This window comes from Cavia porcellus, unplaced genomic scaffold, assembly GCF_034190915.1.
Source record: "Cavia porcellus strain 051 isolate PalLab524CR breed Dunkin Hartley unplaced genomic scaffold, mCavPor4.1 scaffold_6, whole genome shotgun sequence".
Taxonomy (NCBI): Eukaryota; Metazoa; Chordata; class Mammalia; order Rodentia; family Caviidae; genus Cavia; species Cavia porcellus.
In genome coordinates this window covers 61,872,237-61,888,687 of record NW_026947489.1, presented here as the reverse complement: position 1 = coordinate 61,888,687, position 16,451 = coordinate 61,872,237, and the positions used below count along the sequence as shown (strand labels likewise).

The 16,451-nt window shown below is 48.6% G+C and overlaps 1 protein-coding gene across 5 annotated transcripts in view; it reads left to right on the top strand.

The window, feature by feature from the left end:
- The window catches only part of Ptprn2 (protein tyrosine phosphatase receptor type N2), a 542,085-nt gene that overhangs the window by 64,977 nt on the left and 460,657 nt on the right, over positions 1–16,451 (top strand). The window lies entirely within an intron of this gene.

Below are 16,451 nucleotides of genomic sequence, written 5' to 3'. Positions count from 1 at the left end.
GGTCTGGAAGGCAAAAGCAGGGAGAGCAGGAGTCTCAGGGTGGCAGAGCTGTGCTCGTCTCTCTCCTGGGGAGAGGGTGCACTTGGCAGTCGGGAGCGTTCTCCCTTGTCTTGTTCCTTCTCAGGTAAGTTTCCACACAGCGTATAACAAGTGGCCTGGATGCAGGACAAGGAGAAGAGAAGTTTGTCAGGTGGCTCCTGGCAGCTTGGAGATGGATGTCACTACATTGGCTGTGTGGTCTCTGCCCAGCTGAACCCTAGGTTCCTTGGAATATACTTTGAACAGCTTTCCTTTGGAAGGAAAATTTAAAAAATAAAATTAAAATGTTATCTTCCCAAACTCAGCAGACTTTGCAGGTAAAGAAAGCAAGCGTGTGTTCGAGCTGACTGGAAATGTGTGCAGCACCAGCACAATAAAACCCGAAACTCTGTACCTACCTTTGACAGAAGGCAGCTCTGGACAGCATGCCATGACTGTTTAAGGTTTTCCTTTCTCTAAACTCCTCCTGCCTTCCTCGCATGCAGTTATGTTAAGATAATGGCCTTGCATTCTTTAGAAAAGAAAAAGCGAGTTAAATGGAAGGAGAAATCTTCAGGCCTTGGTTCACAGCAACAGGCGGTATTTGGCGTCTTTTGTAGTACAGTTCAGTCTAGGGGCAGCAAGCAGACCTCCTCACTTCTCCAACCGCGTCCCAGGCTCTGGTAGGAAGCAGTGAGAAACAGCACATCCTGCTGCTTTTGCTGCAGCCTAGATTTACGGTTGTCATGGTGACCCTATAGTGGAGCAGATAGCTGGTTGGCCACGGGGTGTGGCAGCCACACTGAGCACAGGAAGTCCGTAGTGTTCCAGAATATGCAGACTTCAATCTTTCTCTTTCTCCCCGGCTCTTTTTTCCTGTGATGAAAGTAGAAATGCATAATCCCATGAGCTTATACATATTTTCTAAAAGCCTGACAGGCCTTTGTTAGTAAAAATGGAAATGCATGGATCAAATAAGGTACTTTCTGTCTTAGTTACTTTTCTTGCTGCTGAGACAAAATGCAGCCAGCCTGATTTATGGACAATGTAGGTTATGACCAGAATTTTAGTTTTAACTTATATGACCGAAATGCCAGCTGCTTATGCTTCTAAATGGTTTTAGATAAAGATTTAAATCTTAAAGTGTTCTGGAAGGAACATTATAGCATTCTTCCTGTGTGGGGGTTAATTGAGGAATCCTGGGACAATGTCTCTCTGAGAACACTGAGATCTGCCTCTGTGCAGGAGGAGAGAGGCTTTGAAGACTGTAGAGGAGCCTGGGCCTTCAATTGAAAATGTGAGCTACAAACAGCCCTCAGAAATGAATCGAGTTTGTAAGCCAAGGGCCCACTGTGCCCAATTCTTACAAGCTAAGGGAGGAAAGGATTATTTATCTCAAAGTTGTAGAGATTTTAGTTCATAATTGACTGACTCTAAGGTAGGGTCGCATCGCAGACAGGTATCACAGAGGAGGAATAGTATATGGCGGGCAGAAGGTATTATAGGAAGCAAGCGGTGGCCACAGCTCTTACTATCCCTTGTATCTTATCCAGGCTACTTTTTAAAAAGATCTTTCCTTTCCTGCTCACTAGCTGCAATCTTGCCTTCGAGGTCTGAAATTCTATCTTCACTTTGGTTGAGGCGGTTTTGACAACTTTCAATGAAATTTTTGATTTCCTGTATATCTCTTTGAATCTGCTTCGTGTATTCTGTTTCTTATATTGTTCATCCAGGGATTCTATCTTTTTGTTTTGTTCCTCTAATTTTTTAACTGTGTCTTCTTTAGATGTGTTCAGCATCTCTTTCATTACTTTTATCATTTCTTCTTTTACTTGGAAGATTATTTCTAGTTTGAATTCCTTTAAAGCTTCCTGGAGTTGCTTCTTCATTTCATTTGCTATTATTTCAGGTATTTTAGGTGTATGGCATATATTTTCTTCTATGGGAGGTTTGAGATTGCATTTTGGTCATTCGTTTTGTCATTTTCCTATATTTCCCTGTTTCAAGTGTTGTTCCAAGGCTTCCCCTGGGCCTGTTGGAAATCATCTTTTACGCCCTCAGCTCCTGGGACTCCGACCGCCCAGTTCCCTGGATTGAGAGAAGTTCACTGCGTGGCCCAGGCAGGCCTGAAACCTGCAGAGCTGGTTGGGTGTAGCAGGAAGTTGGGAGGTTTCTTGACCACTGGGAGGAATGATCTTAAACTCTCCTTATCCAGGTTACTTTGAGTGGGCATCACTTACACCCTTAATTCTACTGCCCTTAATAGCAGAATTGCACCATGAATCAATCCTAGAGTCACACACGTGAGATCCAGCTACCTCTAAAAAAGCTGCTCCCCCATGACTGCGTGAGGCTTTGGGGGAACGTCTAGACACAAGACATAACATTTCATAAGGTCAAAAGATAAATCTGCTTACCAACCCTCACCTATTAGGATTACTATCTGTTTTAATCACTTTCTCCTCATTGGGACAAAAAAATCTCACACCAACAATTTAAAGGAGGACAGTATTATTTTGGTTTGCAGTTTCAGAAGTTTCAGTTCATGGTTGTCGGTTGCTTCAAATACAGACATGGCATGGTCGAAAGGCTTGGTGGAAGAAAGTGACTCATGTCATGGAGGAAAGGAAGTAGAGAAAGAAAGGAAGAACTGGGGAGGGAGACTAAACTCCTCCGGGTCAAACCCAGTGAATCAGGCCCCACTTACTACAGCATGCTCAGCTGGGGAACACAGCAGTGGGTGAACCCACTGATTAACAGAGTGCCTTGGGATCAGAGTGCATTCCAAGAGCCCTCTCTCTAAGTGTATGAGGCTTTTGGGGGAAACTTGGCTGTAAACTATGACACTACTGTAAGAAAAAACTAAGCACCAGCAAGCATCTGGGGAAGTAAGTGGGGATGTTAAAGGTTCAGTGCTGTGAAGAACAGCATGACTGTTCCTCGGAAAGTTAAAGACAGACATGATCCACCAATCCTGCTTCTGTATATGTCCCCAGAAGAGTGAGCAGCAAGGACCTGAAGGGGTTCTCTAACACCTGTTAGCACTGTAGCATGAGTCACAAAATCCACAAAGTGGACACAGTGCAGGTGTCCAGGTACACCATGAACTATTGCTCACCCTTACAAAGGGAGGACATTCTGACACATGCTGAACATACCTGAACCTGAAAACACTACGTGAAGTGATCCAGCGACAGTGTTCATTTTTATGAGGCTCCTTGCGTACATTTGCCATATTCAGAGAGACAGAGAGTAGAGTGGTGGGTGCCAGAGTTTGGGGAGGGGAAGCAAGGAGCTATGAATTGCTATGAAGTTTCATTTTGGGGAGATGAAAAGGTTCCAGAAATGCAGTGTTGATGGTTGTATAATAATATCAATATGTTTAGCACCAGCAAATTGTACACTTAGAAACAGTTAAGTTGATAAATTTGTGTTATATGTTTATTAATCACAATAAAATTTTGCAAAAAGTAAACTGACATAATTTTGGTTCTTAGAGAAAAACTTGTAGGTGTTCTCAATGTGCGGTGAGGGTACAGTGATCATAGCACCCTAGAACAGGCCGCAAAGAAGAGAGTTTGGATGCCACGTGTGCATCCTAAGCATTAGGAAAACAGGTCCTAAAATAATTTAAGTAGATTTGAGTCCTGATCAGTGGATTAGGTGTATATTTCTGTGACAAAATCTCTGAGGATCACGGTTTAAAAGAGGAAGCATTGACTGTATTTTGACTCTCAGTTTCAGTCCCTGGTTTCAGACAGAGCTGGCACCATTGCTGTAGGCTGAGCGGAGGCAGAAACGTGGTGGGAGGGCCTGGTGGAGCAGGCTACTTACCTCCTGGCAGCTGGGAAGTTGGGATGGAAACAGAGAGAAAGGGGCTGGGGATAAATTTACCCTTCCAAGCAGTGACCAGATAATCTGCTTCATCCTATCAGGCTTTGCCTCCTAGCCAACGTATTCAGTTGCTCAACTCATAAATGGCTTAATCCACTGACAAAGTTGGAACCCTTGTGATTCAGTCACTCCCCAAAGCAGCCACACCTTCCACACTCGTGAGTCTTTTGCGGGGAGATTTTGGATACCAATCATAACATTTAATAACTCCATGGGGCACAGACCCAGAGATAGATGGCAGGTCCTAGGAAGAAGTCCCAAAGATATGGTAATTAGTTAGTCACACCATACATGGTCTGATTAAAAAAAAAAAAAAAACAAAAAATAACAGGGGCCAGGGATGTATTTCATCACCACAGTACCTGCCTGCCAAGCTCAAGGTCCAGAGCTCGGTTCATGACTCCAAAAAAAAAAGAAGTCCAGGAAGTTTAAACTGAAAAACTTATTACAATAAAGATCTGTTGCCATGAATACCACCAGAATATTGCCCGTTGCTTTGAATACTTTCCAAAGCAGATCTGGAAGGCCTCTTCTGACCTTTTTAAAGATACCCTGTGTGTCTTTAGTTGCATTGTCCTGGTTGGCAGCGGTACAGCTCACAGCCAGCTGGCTCTGCCTCAGCGTGCAGGCCACGTCAGATCCACCTCTCCCTCCTTTTGTGCTTCACCCCGGCCATTGTCACAGCAATAGTTTGGTGCTGAGGGGCCTTGTGGGGCACACAGAGGTTGAAGGCTGGGTGGTATGGCATCACTTCATTAACACCTTAGATTGGACTAGTGTCAGCTGATCAGACTGAAGAGGGACCCACAGATGTCTGGTCCCCAGGGGAAGCAAGTGCAGAGGCACAGATAGAGCCCCAGATTGCACTACGACATAAGCAGCCTCACAGTTACTTGGGGCCTGCAGAAAAAAGCAGGCCCCAAGCATGCGATGCATGACTGTGCAGAGAGGCATCCTCACACCCTCAAGCAGGAGACACCCAGCAGCCACAGGTATGGTGGCAGCACTGGTTTCCCGCGTCCTTGTGCGGGGAGGAGACCTCTGCGGGAGCAGGGCTCCGAATGCAGGCACATCACACACTCCATAAGGGATGAGGGATGTGCTGTATGAGAATTCAGTTGCATGAACTTGTTTTTTACAAAACAAAACAAGAATCCAGGGTCCATTCAGTGAGGAGGTTAGACCTGAGCTGTTGACAAGAGAACCGTGCTTTCTTGATGGAATCACCACCGGACCCGCACACGTGCACGTGCTCCAGGGCACTGAAAGAACTGAGTGGACGAAAATTCTCAGCTCAACTCTCTGGGCACAAAGTCAGGCCAGTGGCTGCCTCTGTCCTGAGACTCAGGCCCTGTTAAGGAAAGTTGCCTCTCAGGGGATTACTGCGGCACAGGGGCTGCGCAGGGTGAAGGTGTTGGAAGGAAGGAAGGCTGCAGGGGTGTGAAGGAAGTAAGGAAGGAAGAAAGGGGAGAAGAGTGAATAGATCATCATTTCACAACACAAGAGAATCATCCCAGCCCTGGACCGAAGGGTGGTGTCTTTATTCACCCACCCTAGGCCCACAGCTGAGACCCCTATGATGAAAGACAGATGGACATGAGATGTATCCAGTTTACTTCGCATTAACTTTACCTCACCCAGGAACCTTCAGAAGTGAAGACAGAGAGAACGGAAACCTGTGTTTTACAGGCATCCTGCAGGTCCTGGGGTCAGAGAAGCTGAGGCAGCGGTGGAAAATGGCACAGGGGCTTAGGGTACTGAGGAGGGGGCCCTATGCTGGCTGTGGGCAGGGCAAGGGGCTCGAGCTTCTAAGTTCTGTTCCTGCTCTCTGCTCCAGTGCAAGGTGCTAACCATTGCAGTGGTCTGCACCGGGATAGCATGTCCAGTCCCAAAAGCATGTTTCATAAATGGCCTGAGAAAAGCTTGTGAATGGAATTGCTTATGAACATCAAAAGCAGCCAACCTGGCCTCCTTGTCTGACACTGGCTCTTAGGAAGCCACATTCTTTGCCTCTTCAGCCAGGTCCCACAAAGCAGTGGACTCACAGTATCGGGCAAGGAAGTGGTTGTACCCTCTATTTCCTTGAAGTCTACACAGCCCACGGGGATCTTACTGCCGAGTAAAGAGCTCCTAACTCAGGGATTCTATGGTGCTGCTTTTGCAATCTCAGTGGCAGCGCCTAGAACAGTGAGGGAGCAGCCCGCATTCCATTAAGTCAGACTGTTTTCTGGAAGGAATCTCACTGTGGTGTTGAGGCCGGCCTTGGAGCCTTGGGCCCTCTTGCCTTTGTGGGCTGCCACTGAGCTCTTTGGGAATCACCCCAGATAGGTGTCCTGAGAACAGGTCCATACTTTCTGTAATATGATGTGGGATGTCCAGCCCCAGGCCATATCTCAGCAGGGCGACCCCGGAATTCCCAGGTTTCTTGGCTTCTGCTCTTTAGTGGCCCATGATTCATCTAGCATGGATTTTATTGCTGCTACCTAATCTCTTTTTCAAGTCAACTGTGCTTTTTCACAGTCTCCCAGGTGTCAAATTAAAACTTCTTATTATTTTATTTTTCCAGTGCAATAAAACAGAATAGCTCTGTTTATCAAATTGCTGCAGCATGCAGGGCAGCCCTCTAAATCACACAGGCGAGTGAGAGACCCAGCGTGTGGTCACTGAATGTGCAAATGTGAAGAAAAAAGCATTCAGAGGACCTCCAACGCAAGTGTCTATTTGCTCTGCATCCTCAGACCCCCAAGGAAGCTTTTGAAAGAACAGAAGTAGGGAGGGGTGGACCTGTCCTTGCTGGATGCACATTTGAAGCCTGAGTTACCATGGCAACAGCCATGGACACTATCATTTGTAAGCATTCCAGGTAGCCCATTTTCCTCAGAGTTCTTGCCTGGCTGCACCAAGGGACTCAGCTATGGAACCTGCTCCTCACTGCCCTACATGGAGAAGCTGGGGTTTGCAAAGGTGAAAGCCTCGCTGTGCTTGAGGCTGTGGTGTGCATCTGGTGGTCTTATGTGAGACCTGTGGTCCTCTGCTTGACACCCAGTGTGCTCACCTGCAGCTCTACCTCAAGTGTGGCAAGAGTGGGCACCTCACGCATCTGCCACATCTCTGGAAAAGCAGCTCCTGCACTGGGTGAGCTGTTCAGGGCCAACAGCCCTCCCTTGAAATTAGGCATCGGGCGGACTGTAGCTCTGGGTGTTGCCCTGGGAAAAGGACTAAGTGATGGAGGTGATCTAAGCAGAACCAAGATGTGTCTTGCTCACGTATCTGCTCCCCCAGCTGGGTGGAATCACCATGAGCTGCAAATGTGGATTAATGAAGATTGATGGAAAGGATCCACCAAGACCAATGCCCCTGACTCCCTGAAGTCCCAGGTCAAGAAACATTCCCTGTGTTGCACAACAGACTCCAAGAGAAGAGGTGGAGAGCAAGGGCCGCCTGCGCTTCCTGCCAGCAGTGTGTTCCTGTGCATGCTATCATGTGCCTCCTGGATGTGGGATGACATTGGCTGGCTCAGGCAGGGCAGTCTCAGTCCCCCGAAGACACCACAGCCTGCATGCACTGCCTACCAGGCAGCGTGTGTGAATCTAGGACCATAGCATCGGAGTAAATTAGTCTCCAAGATGTGACGATGAATTGAGAGCACTGAATAATGATAAATTTAACACTTGGTTTATGCTAATTAACAAGCTGTGCTATTATCTCGATTGTGTAATCAGTCCCCTGATAGTGACTGCAGTTACACCAAGCTCTCTGACCCAAGACAGTGGCCACCTGGTGCACACCCTAGGAGGTCTTCCACCCACTTCGGTGCCTCCATCAGCCCTCCATGCCCCCTACCCTATCCTAAGTGCTTACCCCATCAGCCAAGGATGCAGAGAGACAGGTGGTGGTGGGTGTGGGGACATCTCACCCTGTCTGCCTATGGGGTCATGACACAACAGTGGCTGACTCCAGACTCGGTTTTGATCTTTTGCCCCTTTCTTTAGAAAGGTGCTCTGCAGCCTGCCTGGGGCCGGTTTACAAGGCTGATTGCAGGCTCAGCTCGTCCGAAAGATGGAGAGTTTCACACTTAGGATTTTAAGAGTTTGGTTTGTTTTTTCCTCAAGAGAGAACTTGCACATTTTTTGAAACCAACTTTGTGGGTTCCATTACTCTCCTGCGTTCTGTTAATGGTGGGAGACAGCAGTGGAGTCTGACTGATGAGACAGAGTATACCAGTCGTTAGACATGTGTCTGCTTTTCTCTCAGGTTTATTACGGGTTGCTTAAAAATAACTTATATAGGCCCACGGATTTAGCTCAGCGGCATAAGCATCTGCCTGGCAAGCGCAAGGTTGTAAGTTTGATCCCTGTTACCAAAAAAACAAAAACAAAAATACCCCAAACTTATATAAATACATGGGTAAAGGAGCTGTGATAGATGAATATGGTGGATGTTTAACTTTTGAACATTACTACAGTGAAAGGCACAGAGCCATTAGCCCCTCCCAGCTTCTCCCTCACCTTGAATGTGCTTATCCCACTGTCCTTGCCAATGCCTTTAGTTGTGGTGTTGTGGCTGCTACAACGTCCTGAATCAATTCACAATGCTGACCTCCCAAGGTCACTCTGACTCTGGGGAGAGCCAGAAGTTGTGCAGGGCCCGATCTGGCAGATAAGGTGGGAAAGATGCACTGTGCTGTTTTGGGGGACTCTTGCTCTTAGATGGCACCTGCAGCAGCAGGCACTGTGTTTTTGATCACATCTTGTAAGGATTATTAGGAAAGGGGACTCCCAGAACTCCTTTGGAAACTGGGGAGAATGATGGGATAATGTGCCCCATGCAGGGAGGAGGTGTATTTTGCGGAAGATTCATGGCAATGCACCTTTTACTGTAATAAATTTTTTAAAAATTTAGACATTCACTGTAGATTTTGATCAGCCTTGTATATCACTGGTGTGAAGGGAGCCTGTTCCACTTTCAAATTCCAATTAATTCAATGTAAAAAGGAAAGAAAATTAATTACAGATTCAAACTGTGTGACACGACGTCTAATTTGGCATTTTAATGGGAAGAGTGATGTGGTTTTGAGCCGTAACGTTAATGACTATTAATAGTGAGTCATGATGGATTGACCTCTGCTTGCATCCCACATGGTGAGCAGGTTCAAGCTGGTGCCTCCCTTCCTGAGCTCTCCCTTCCTCAGGGTTCATCAGGAGCTGTTGGAAGCAGAAGCAGGGTGAGCATGGTGTTTTTCTGCCTCTGCTTGACCTGGCTGTATTCACAGCACTAACTGGGGATGCTGTCCTTGCAGAGCAGGACAGTTTCTGTCCTCTCCTAGCCTCCCCGTGCTTGACCACAGACTCCTCAAGCAGAGAGCAGTGGACAATGTGCATGGGCATGGGAGTCACCTTTGCCCTGTGAGGGGCCCCTCGTCTCCCTGCATGTACCCTCCTTTTGCACTTCCCTGCCTGATCACGTTGTCTGGTTTGTGTTCAAAAAGTACCCCCAAGCCTCATGCAATCCTGAATCTAGCATTTGTGGTTGGTTTGTTGTCTGGCGTTGGGATTGATGATGTGAGTGCTGCACCTGCCTGGGGAGGAGCTGGTGTTCAGTATAAGGGCAGGAAGAAGGCATGTCTTTCTCTTTTGCTCTGTTCGCTCTTGCTGTTTGCGGTGGCCGTGAACAGCTGCCCTGCAATGCCTCCTGCCAGCTGAGTATGGACTAAAACCTCCCAAACTGTAAGAAATAAGCTTTCCCTTACTTCACTTTGAGCATTGGGTATTTTGTCTCAATGAGAGAAAAGTAACCAAGACACCACTTCTGTGCTGCAGGCTTTCATGAAGGTGTGGCCAATCCTCCCTGCATTCTGAGGGGTTGAGGTCATCCTGTGCCAGGAGCAGAAGACTCTGCTTAATGCACTAGTACTGCTGTGCCATGCTGGTGTCAGGAATGTGAGGCTAATTGGCTCTGTCTGGTGTGGCGCTGTAACCAGGAGGATTAACACTGGGGATACTGCATCTGGTGCTATGTGAAACACAGGAAGGAGTGTGTAGGCTTCCAGCCTCCAAGCCCTGTCCTAAGACTGTGATCACCTGAGTCTAGCCTGCAAAGACAACTCTGAGTGTCTCATAGTGCAGCTTCAGAGTCTGAGTGCCAGACCTCTTCTGGAGGCAGCCTGAACATAGAACATATTGAGATACTCACCCCTGAATTGGTGCAGGAAACCAGTCTCCAGAGAACTGAGTTCAAGAGCTTGGAATTGCAAAGTAGTGTCAGGGACAGCTAAGTGACACAAGAGGCTGAGAGGAGGTGGTTGCACAGATCAGGGAATGGGGACATGGAAAGCCAGCCCTAAAAAGCCCAGAGAACATACAAATCTGTAGTCATGACTGTGCCTAGGCTGATTGTGTCCCAGGAGGAGGGGAAATCAACATAGAGGTGATCTGACCCGGGCCAGGTGTGTCCTAGGAGTGAAAGAGGTTGGTGAGGAGGTGACCTCACCTGGACCAGGTGTGTCCTGGAAACTGGGAATTCAGTGTGGAGATGATTAGAAAGGACAGAGTGTGGCAATGACCCTCCTTCTGTTGGTGTCCTGTCGCCTGAGACTTGTCAGCTGGCCTCCAGGGTGGGGCGCATTGCTCAGGGCTTTGCTGAGAGAGCCTCATATCTTGAGACTCCCCTGATGATGGTCCTGGGTTGATGCTATGCTGCTAAGTTGGGGCAGAGAGAATCACAGGTCTCCTCGATCTTCACCAGTTCACAGGATCCCTTTCCCATGGTCACACCTGAAGACTGGCCTGCGTGAATGAAGGGGACACTTAGACCTCTGGAGTCTACAGCTCAGGATGAGTAGAGCTTGACTGGGGGCTGCCCAAGGCCAGGCCGTGGGGGTAAGCCTCGAAGAGTGTGCTCCTACAGTTGTTCACCCCCACACCCCAGGGAGCTTGCTGTGAACCTGCAGCGCCTGAACCTCTTGTCCTCCACAGTGGGACCTTGGAGGAGTGTGCCCCATGGCTCCTAGGCTTGACCAGTTGAAGAACCTACCCATACTGGTCCTTATTAAGTCCTCTTTCCTTGACTCTGCCTAGGAGTTGAACCAGGGCCTGTCTCCAGGGGTACAAGGAGCTGACCAAATTCCGTAGTGTGCTGTCTTTGCCCTGTTCCAAGCCACCCTGAGCTCGCAGGGTACATGCAGCCTAGAATCTGGTTGAGCTTGTCTGGCATCCCTATCTTGCCCAGCTTCTCCCTGCTGCACCCCAAGGAACACTTCCTCCTGCCAAGTGGCACAGTCTCCCCAACACTGCTCTCAGCCTGGCTCTCCTAACTTTCCTGAGATAGTTTTCACCTGCCTGAGGGTCTGTCACCAACCTCACCTTGGATGGACGCCCCCTTCCCACAGGAGGACCCCTCTTCCCACTTGTCTGCAGGCTGGTGGAGGAGCCGCTGCTCCAGACCTGTCACTGTTTATAAGCAGGATTTCTCACCTTTACTCCAGCTTTGGCTTGATTTACCCACATATCAAATTGGTGCTGCAATTCAAGTTTTGATGCAGGTTTCAGAAATTCTACTTATGGCATCTGTGTAGTTCACTGTACCCTTTTGGTCTCGTGTGGTTTGCTGCAGTTGGGTAGACAGGTGTGTAGCCCTGTGGCATCTGTTTCGACAGGTTGGCAGGGCCCCTGTTGGCCTCATGCCCCTCGGGGTCTCCCTCTGCTGAGTCTTTCCCGGTTGCCCATGTCTGGGTCTGCATGTGGTCTTCTGTGCATAAGATGGCACTTGAGTGTCACTGAGGTGAAGAGAAGAACCCTTCTGTGGAAAGGGGTCCTGGACTTGGGTCAAACAAATCAAGCAAATTAGATTACAGCAAAGCCAAGAAATGCTGTATTTGAGGTTTATGCTAGTTTTTGCCTTGTGAATGTTTTGGAGTTTTTTTTGGATGCTTAAGACATTTGGTTCTTAAGATATTTATAGCTAACTTGTTTTGTGAAAATTAGTATTTAATTTACAGCGTATCATCTACTGCTGTGGCACAGTTCAGTGGTCTGCACCGTTTTTTGACGTCAAGGTGGGGTTTGAATGAGCTCACTTCAGGTCTTCCCAGACTCCTGAGCCTGACAGTACTCCTTTGGGCCCTCTGCCTGGGCGAAGGATTGCTGTAGCCTAGGAAGCAGTGGCTGCTGCAGGAATCGGGAAACATTCTCTTTTCCTGTTGGAGCCTGGTTGCCATGGAGATTGTATAAATTATGGAGGAGGGCGAGGCTCGCAGGGTACATGCAGGTGTCTCATCTGCAGCGCTTCAGTTGGCCAGGCATGGGGTATCATAGTTCTGCCTTGGTGCATGCTCAGCTGTGGGCCCATGGGGACTGACCCCTGGATGGAATAGCTCTTTGGGGACAGTTTGCTCAGAAAACCAAGTGGCTGTGACAGGAAGAATTTCAGGCTTTCACAGATGTTGGCAACTGCTTTTGTTCAGAGAATTTTGGGTCCAAGTTTGCTGTAACATCAGAGAGGGAGAGAGAGAGAGAGATAGAGATAGAGATAGAGAGAGAGAGAGAGAGAGAGAGAGAGACAGAGAGAGAGACAGAGAGAGAGACAGAGAGAGAGAGAGAGAAAGAGAGAGAGAGAGAGAGAGAGAGAGAGAGACAGAGAGAGAGACAGAGAGAGAGACAGAGAGAGAGAGAGAGAAAGAGAGAGAGAGAGAGAGAGAGAGAGAGAGTCACTGAGTCTTAAGGTGACTGTGATTCATTTTGATAGGGGATTAGAAGTGATGGAAATGGGGGCTGGAGGATCTCAGAGCTGTTTGTATTTTCAGCCCTGACCTAGAGATTCAATGCAGTGCACAAAGTTTTTGTTGTTAAAGCAGAATATTAAATTGAACTTGGATCTAAAGGTCATGCTTAGCATTTTCCTTTCGATGTGGCTGACTGGTTGCTTGTGTTGGACTGGGCTCCAGCAACGTACCTAGTGGAGTGTTGGCCAGGGTCCAGTGTCTGGCTCTCAGGGCTGCCACCATATGTCCCATGGAGTCACTCTTCCCCGTCAGCCTGATATCACTGGAGCCTGGAAGAGGTGTGGACTGTCACACACAGTGGTGGCACTTGTTTCAGATGTACAGTACCCACTGCAGGATATTTGCCTGTGGTCTCTAATGAGGTGAAGTTTCCCTGGGTTTGGCAGTGGACACTGGGTGGCTCTGGCAGAGCAGTGACCCATGAGACCTGCAGCCTGAGGCAGTGTGAAGAGAACAGGGTTTGGGGTGATGCTAGCGCCTGATTGGTCAGCTTTGAGCTCGTGTGTTGTATTGAACAGGACCAACACCCAGTACGTAGCTTGGGAACCAAAAGGGCATTGTATTGTACTTATGTTTGAGTGGTAGCAGGACTTCTCATTCTCACTGAGCAGGTGCAAACCCGGCCCCTTAGATGCTCAGTTCTGGTGATGTGTGGCAGGGTCTGGACTAGGACCCAGCCACCCAGGGTCTCCATGTTTTTCTCAAGGCCACAGGATTCATGTTGTCTGCCCTTAAGAAAAATGCCATTGTAATGCCAGCAGAGAGGGAAGCAGTCATTTTGCAGCTGCATCACATGCCAGCCACATCTGCAGGAGCCGTGAATGGATTGGGTGTCACACCTCAAGATGCCACGTGCCTTCCTTTGCCCTGAAAGTGAATTTCAGCAGAAAGAATGAAGAGTCATCACACCCACTTGAGAGAGACCCTGTGCCCAGGGTGCCCACATTGGGAGGAGCGTTACAAAGAGAGAAAATGATCTGCGGAAGCTTGCATGCCTCCTTTATTCACTGGCTTGAGGTTACTGTGTTAACCTGGATTGAGACTTGTTCTTAGAATGGGAGGCCCCAGGGACTAGAGCTCTGCTGTGCATGTGCTAAGATGCTAGAAATCAGAGAGCTCAACTCCAGCAGGGCTGTGGAGAACAGAGATGCACTGGCTCGAGTGGGGCATTCGTGCTGTCAGAGGCAGCAGCCCATGCGTCCTCAGCAGACCTCCAGAGTCATCTTCAGGCTCCAGCTCCTGTCGAGCTGGCCGTTACCTCTGTGCATGCGTTGTCCTTTCGAGGCCCTTCTTTCCCCATGTTCCCTGCAGATTCGTCCCTTCTTGCTGCTCCTATTTCTGCTTTGTTATCTTTGCAGGCCCCTGGACCGATGTAGGGCAGATTCCCAGCGTCCAATTCCTTGTGCCCTTCTTGAACTGGGCTCCTCTCTTGTGTACTCTGTGGTGCACACGAGTGCCCCCTGCAGCCTTCCCAGTCAGGGGGCTTTGCGATATTCAGATTTGTTTCTGTGCTGGAGAGAGGCCCTGAAGCAGAGCTGGACAGGGCTGGGCAGGCGCCTGTACTGCAGGCGATGACGTGGTCAACAATTTGTGTTTCGCTTCTTCACACTTTCAAAAGAAGCAAACAAAACAATGAGAGCCCAACTTTATGGAGTTTTGGGTCTGCTCTTTACAGAACAATGTGCTCCCTTCCTCATCAGAGACGCAGTGCTGTGAGCACTGGGGTTCATGGCATGGGGCTGTGGTCACTGGAGAGCTCAAAGTAGGCTGGAAATCAGGGAACCTGGGCACCACCTGCCTCCAGCGGCTGGCTTGACCCCATCTGTGTCTGTGAGTTACTTCTCCTCTAGAGCCATGGTTCTCACCTGTGAGGAGGGTTATTCCTGGCCGCTAACTAGAAACACCTGGAAGCTTTAAGAAGCTTGGGCACCCAGGCTCCACCTGGCATGGCTGGCTCAGGGTCTCTGGAGGGTGGGGCCAGGCAGCCTTTTCTTGCTTGCTCTTCTTTTCTTCCTTTTGTGAGCTCTCTGAGGTGACGCTAATGAGCAGTCAGAGCTGAGGACCCCAGGCCAGATGAACCTGAGGAAACCCTCCCGCCTGAGAAGCTCCATGATGTCTGCACTAAATGCCAGCTGTACTTCGTGAAACAAAGCCAGAGTTATGGGAGGGAGCTCAAATTCCTCATTATCATGTCTATGGTCTGTTAGCAAGAACACCATTAGTTTGGAAGATATTTCTCTGTGGGCATGCAAATCAATGCAAATGACTAATTTGCCATTTGAGAATTTGCAAATTGCAATGCAAACGTGTCTTAGGTAAATAACCTTGGTCTAATTGAGCAACAGTGTTCTGGGTTTTGTTATTAAGGATGTTACATCAAGACATGGGAAGACAGTAAAAATACTACAAATTCTTACCAATACTGCTTGATATCTTACTGTCCATGGGACATTCAAACACACTGGTCACCCAGGCCGTAAAACTCTGGTTGCACCCTCTGGTGCTCACGCAGCAGATGGACTTGGGATGGACCTAGATAAGCCTGGCTTGTGACAGTGGCATTGTCTCACATCAGCTCTGCACTGCGGCATGTGTGGTGTCTCCATGCAACAGAAGAGGAAGGCAAGGCAGATTCTGAGCTGTCCATGGTCCACAACTAGTTGGTGCTGGAATAGGATTCCTCCCTAGCTCAGTCTGTAGTATGAGCTGACCTCTCTAGCTGCTGTGCTATCTTAGCCTTTCTAAACCTCAGTTTCTCTAAAATGTGTGCAATAATGCTCTGGTTCCCTTCAGATAATCTAAGTCTTTCACTTGTTACTAGAATGTGAATGGTGGCACTTTTCTGAAGTGGGTGAAAGTGACCATGAAGGGTCTGCACAGAAGCTGGCGCTCAGGGGATGCTCACTACGCAATGTGATGGTGATGACAGTGGCAGTGGGGCTGATGGTGGTGGCGTGGGTGATGGTGACAATGATGATAATGACGATCAAGACAGTGATGATGGTGATGAGGTTGACAGTGGTGTTCCTATAACAACAGTGACCATGCTGATAGTTACAAGGATAGTGACGGTGAGGGATGACATGAGGATGATAACAGTGATAACAGCAATGGGAGTAGTGGCAATGATGATGATGATGGTGGTGGTGATGGGGAGAAAGGAGATGGTAGGGATAGATGGAGTTGGGGCCATAGTCTGCATGGCCCTTGGACATCCAGCTCTGAAGGACCTGCATGTTGAAGGACCTGGTCTGTTGGTGACACCCTTGTGAACAGATCCCCTGGGGTCCAGACTTACCCCAGATGAAACACATGTGTCACCAGTTGGCCCACAAGGACATGATTTCAGCTGTGGTCAGGTTGTGGAAGCAGATAATCTCTAAAATCCTTAGCTCTTAGCTTTGATTCATAGCTGGAGAGTCCAAGTCCTGACCACTGTCCCCGCATGGAGCTGGTCCTTCATGCATAGCAGGATAAATCACATCCATGTTGCTGGAGCATCATTTCAGGTTGCTCTTACCTTGACATCTCTTCAGTCAAACTGAGAAGTGGGGGGGTTTGCCTCGAGGAACTCAGTCCCAGCCTTGAACTCACTTGCAGGGTCCTTCCTGGGTCCTGTGTGCAGTGGCAGGCAGGTCATAGCTGTCCAGCCTTGAGCTGCACATCCTTCCTGTGTGTGAAAATGCCCTGGGTCATCCATCAGTAGGCTTTAGGAGAGGAATGGAGGCCATGCAGGTAGGACATTCCTCTTTGAAACCCC